The sequence below is a fragment of the Pithys albifrons genome, chromosome 27 (assembly GCF_047495875.1).
Source record: "Pithys albifrons albifrons isolate INPA30051 chromosome 27, PitAlb_v1, whole genome shotgun sequence".
Classification (NCBI taxonomy): Eukaryota; Metazoa; Chordata; class Aves; order Passeriformes; family Thamnophilidae; genus Pithys; species Pithys albifrons.
The window spans coordinates 3259811-3265810 of NC_092484.1; positions in this window are offsets into that span (position 1 = coordinate 3259811).

The window sequence follows — 6000 nt, forward strand, 5'->3', positions numbered from 1 at the left end:
TCACCAAGTTTTAACCAACTGAGCTGATCTCAGGGTCAATCTGAAGCCATTCCCCCTTGTCCTGCCCCTCCAGACCCCTGTCAGTCATAGAATCATAGAATGGATTGGGTTGGAAAAGCCCTCTGAGATCATCAAGTCCAACCCTTGGTCCAACTCCAGTCCCTTTACCAGATCATGGCACTCAGTGCCACGGCCAAGCTCAGCTGAAAAACCTCCAGGGATGGGGAATCCACCCCCTCTCTGGGCAGCCCATTCCAATCCCTGAGCACTCTCTCTGGAATGAATAGTGTCTCTCCATCTTTTCTAGAGCTCCTTCAGGCACTGGAAGGCCACAATTTGGACACTCCAAATCTTCTCCTCTCCAGGCTGAACCATCCCAGCTCTGCCAGCCTTTCCTCCCAGCAGAGCTGCCCCAGGCTGACTAATGCCAACCAGCCCACCTTGGCACCTCTGCCATGCCCAAACACTGCACCCACCTCGCTGAGATCACCACCACAGTGCCCAGATTGCAGGAACAGCCCACCTGGACCAGGTCTGTGCCAACAAAGCAATGAATAACCCACCAAACCCTTGTGCCTCTCAGGGAGGCTCCGAGCCCATCGAATCCCACGCCAGGATGTTCAGAATGGAGCTGTGCCAACAGTCACTTGGCATGGCTGCATTTACCTTGGTGGGACTGCAGGGAGGTCTTTTCCACTCCCCCGGTGGATGAAGAGGAGCAGGAGCCAAGGAGCTCCAGGCTGACTAATGCCAACCAGCCCACCTTGGCACCTCTGCCATGCCCAAACACTGCACCCAGGTCACCACCACAGTGCCCAGATTGCAGGAACAGCCCACCTGGACCAGGTCTGTGCCAACAAAGCAGTGAATAACCCACCAAACCCTTGTGCCTCTCAGGGAGGCTCCGAGCCCATCAAATCCCACGCTGGGATGTTCAGAATGGAGCTGTGCCAACAAGAGCTTGGCATGGCTGCATTTACCTTGGTGGGACTGCAGGGAGGCCTTTTCCACTCCCCAGGTGGGAGAAGAAGAGCAGGAGCCCAGGAGCTCCAGGCTGACTAATGCCAACCAGCCCACCCTGGCACCTCTGCCATGCCCAAACACTGCACCCAGGTCACCACCACAGTGCCCAGATTGCAGGAGCAGCCCACCTGGACCAGGTCTGTGCCAACAAAGCAGTGAATAACCCACCAAACCATTGTGCCTCTCAGAGCACAGAGGGAGGCTCCAAGCCACAGCTTCTCTGGGCAACCTGTGCCAGGGCCTCACCACCCTCACAGGGTAGAACTTCTTCCTAATATCTAATCTGAACCTGTTCTCTTTCACAGAATCCCAGACTGTTCTCAGCTGGAAGGGACCCACAAGGATCATCGAGTCCAGCTCTTCAGTCAGTGGCCCACACAGGGGATTGAACCCACGACCTTGGCATTATTACAACCAAGTTTTAACCAACTGAGCTGATCTCAGGGTCAATCTGAAGCCATTCCCCCTTGTCCTGCCCCTCCAGACCCCTGTCAGTCATAGAATCATAGAATGGATTGGGTTGGAAAAGACCTCCAAGATCATCAAGTCCAACCCTTGGTCCAACTCCAGTCCCTTTACCAGATCATGGCACTCAGTGCCACGGCCAAGCTCAGCTGAAAAACCTCCAGGGATGGGGAATCCACCCCCTCTCTGGGCAACCCATTCCAATCCCTGAGCACTCTCTCTGGAATGAATAGTGTCTCTCCATCCTTCCTGGAGCTCCTTCAGGCACTGGAAGGCCACAATTTGGTCACCCCAAATCTCCTCTCCAGGCTGAACCATCCCAGCTCTGCCAGCCTTTCCTCCCAGCAGAGCTGCCCCAGGCTGACTAATGCCAACCAGCCCACCTTGGCATCTCTGCCATGCCCAAACACTGCACCCAGGTCACCACCACAGTGCCCAGATTGCAGGAGCAGCCCACCTGGACCAGGTCTGTGCCACATTCCTTGCCAACAAAGCAATGAATAACCCACCAAACCCTTGTGCCTCTCAGGGAGGCTCCGAGCCCATCGAATCCCACGCCGGGACGTTCAGAACGGAGCTGTGCCAACAGTCACTTGGCATGGCTGCATTTACCTTGGTGGGACTGCAGGGAGGTCTTTTCCACTCCCCAGGTGGGAGAAGAGGAGCAGCAGCCCAGGAGCTCTCAGGTCTGGCAGCAGGATGGCCGTGAGCGATGTGCAGGATGTGCAGCCTGGCACCCGCTCTGCCCCTCTCTCTGCCTACCCAGAGGAATGGAAAATTCCACCTGCTTCAGGCTGAAGGTGGCAAAAACTGCTGCCACAATAGGTTTTTTTTTTTCTAAAAGTGATGTTAGATTGGCAGAGATAAAGCTCCTAATTATCTGAAGGTTACCCCACAGTTACGACAATGCCTCGTCAGGAGGAAGAAGTGAGAGGCGGCCAAGCCCCAAAGGTAAGTCCCTTCCTCTCCACAGCTCCAGGACGTCACTGCAGGCTCTGATGTGGCCTAACTTTAAATTTAAAACTCACCAGAGGCTTCAGTTTAAAGGTTAAGCTGAGTCTAAGGGCTGAGATAAGGCCAGAAATGCTGACTTAAGTCCATGGGCCTTCCTAAGTCGGTGGGTTTCAGGCTTGGAAAATAGAAGTGAAGAACCACCAGGAAAGCATTGAAGACATTTCTAATCCTCTGTAGGTTCAACCATCTGTGGTCAGTAGGTCTTGAGGCACATGAATCACAGAGTCACAGAATTCCCAGACTGTTCTGAGCTGGAAGGGACCCACAAGGATCATCGAGTCCAACTCTTACGTCAATGGCCCACACAGGGGATTGAACCCATGACCTTGGTGTTATTCCAACCAAGTTTGAACCAACTGAGCTGATCTCAGGGTAGAAATCCCTGTTTTAATTGAAACAGAGTGGAATCATTTGCCAGTGACCAAACCCCCAGCTCTGCAGAAGCTGCAGAGGCACCACTGCCACCAAACCCGTGACACCTCAGGAGGAAAAGAGAACAAACCCTGATAAAAACAAGGACCTCCCCTTCATTTTCAAACCCTTTTCTTCAGCAACCAGGAAACACAACCTTCTCCTATTCCCCCCAATTCCTTCCTTCATCTGTTCATGTGTCTGTGCCAAAATGCCCAACCCAACCCAACCCAATTTGCTCAGCCAGGACCTGCTTCTCTCCTCTTCCTCCTCTCCTTGTCCAGTCCCAGCAGTCCAAGGCCAGGTTGGATGAAAGGAGCAACCAGGACTAGTGGAAGGTGTCCCTGCCCATGGCAGGGGTGGAGTGAGATGAGTTTTAAGGTCCCTTCCAACCATCCTGTGATTCTGTCCTCATTTTCTGCCAGGAACACTCCCATCCTTGTGTTCTCCTGCAGAAATCCTGCCATGACATCTGAAGTTCTCTGAAAGGTTTCTCTTTTCTTTTTAAAGGAGGAAAGTCATTGCCACTGGTCATCTTGAAGGCCACCAGGCCTCCTCCACCTGTGCCAAGGGCACTCAGGGGTCTCTGTGATCACCCCTCTCATTCATTAATTGCTAATAGCAAGATCTTGTCTCAGAGGTTTCCCTTTTGCTCTGTTGTCACAGGAAATAAATGAAACTTGTGAAGATTTTTTTCGGGCACAGTCACTGCTGGGGAGTTTCTGTCACACACAACAACTGGTGGCAACCCACGGGAGGTGAAACTGCTCATTTCAACCCCAAATCATTGAGTTCCTCTGTGCCCAGGCAGGAGGGTGCTTAGCAGTGCTTTATCACCCTCAAAATGCTGCTGGGTAATTAAAGGGAAGGCTCTAAATTAGGGTTTGGGGTTTGTCTGAAACCTGGAGTGGCTCCACTAATGTTGCACAACCCACCCCAGGAGCAAAATCAGCCTGAAGAGCCTTCTCAGAAAAAACCAGGAGAGCACAACAAAGTCTGTCTTGCATCCCTTGGGTTACTCTGTGCAATATTAATGTGGATATTGATATTAATAATCACAGAATCCTAGAATGGATTGGGTTCCACTGAGCCCCACACTGGCCCAGACACACTCTGGGCACGTGGACACACACCCTGAGCCCTCAGAGCTGAGAAGGTTTGGCCAGAGCAGAGCTCAACTCCAAGCCTTTAACTCCCTCAGCCTCCAGTTGTAGGGATTGTCCTCCTCAGAGTTTCCTCTTCAGGAGTTTCCACTCTGCACAGTCTGGGTCTGGTTAATCCTCACAGCACAGGGCAGGGAGGAGTGTCCAAAGCAACCCTGGAAGTCAGTGATGAGGCAAAGGTTGTGCTCTCCCTCTGCTGAAGGCCCTTCAAGACCATCATTAACCACCAGGACAATATTTTAGAAGAATCCTAGAATGGATTGGCTTGGAAAAGCCCTCTGAGGTCATCAAGTCCAACCCTTGGTCCAACTCCAGTCCCTTTACCAGATCATGGCACTCAGTGCCACGGCCAAGCTCAGCTGAAAAACCTCCAGGGATGGGGAATCCACCCCCTCTCTGGGCAGCCCATTCCAATCCCTGAGCACTCTCTCTGCAAAGAATTTCTACCTGATCTCCAACTTCAATTTCCCCTGGCAGAGCTTGAGCCCCCCTTGTCCTATTGCTGAGTGCCTGGGAGAAGAGACCAACCCCCACCTGGCCAGAACTTCCCTTCAGGCAGTTCCAGACAGTGCTGAGGTCACCTCTGAGCCTCCTCTTCTCCAGGCTCAACACCCCCAGCTCCCTCAGCCTCTCCCCACAGCACTTGTGCTCCAGTCCCTTCTCCAGCCTCGTTGCTCTTCTCACTTGGCTTGGAAGAGACCTCTGAGCTCATCAAGTCCAACCCTTGATCCAACCCCACTGGGATCACTCTGGCACTCCGTGCCCTGGGCTGGTGATCCCAGGGGGGTTGGATCAAGACCTGGTGGATTCTCTGTCCCTGGAGGTGTTTCAGAGGACACTCAGTGCCACCTCCAGTCCCTTCTCCAGCCTCGTTCCTCTTCTCTGCTCTTCATGGTGCACTTTTCCAAGTTGGACAAGTGGAAGTTACTTGGCTCTACAAGAAACTAAAGCTGCTCTTCCTTCTCTAAGCACAAACTCTGCTGTTTCCTACACCTTATTTTCCTTTCTGCTCCCAACTCCATCTCACCCAATTCCCTGCACAGGTTTGGAAGAGGGAGGTGGGACTTTGGCACCAGGTTAGACATCAAAGGGATTCCATCTGCCCCAGTTCTGGGGTCTGAGAGACCCCCCCAGAAGCACAGGATGAGTCCTCAACAGCCCAAAGACCAAAACTCAAGGGGTGCTTCACCCTCCCAGGTGTGGTGGTGGGCACATGGACATGGTGGTGGCCACATGGATGTGGTGGTGGCCATATGGACATGGTGGTGGCCACATGGACATGGTGGTGGCCACATGGACATGGTGGTGGCCACATGGATGTGGTGGTGGCCATATGGACATGGTGGTGGCCACATGGACATGGTGGTGGCCACATGGACATGGTGGTGGCCACATGGACGTGGTGGTGGCCATATGGACATGGTGGTGGCCACATGGACGTGGTGGTGGGCACATGGATGTGGTGGTGGCCATATGGATGTGGTGGCGGCCACATGGACATGGTGGTGGCCACATGGACATGGTGGTGGCCACATGGACGTGGTGGTGGCCACATGGACGTGGTGGTGGCCACATGGATGTGGTGGTGGCCACATGGATGTGGTGGTGGCCACATGGACATGGTGGTGGCCACATGGATGTGGTGGTGGCCACATGGACGTGGTGGTGGCCACATGGATGTGGTGGTGGCCACATGGATGTGGTGGTGGCCACATTGACATGGTGGTGGCCACATGGATGTGGTGGTGGCCACATGGATGTGGTGGTGGCCACATGGACATGGTGGTGGGCACATGGACATGGTGGTGGGCATATGGACATGGTGGTGGCCATATGAACATGGTGGTGGGCACATGGACATGGTGGTGGCCACATGGATGTGGTGGTGGCCACATGGACGTGGTGGCTCAGGAGAGCCCATCTC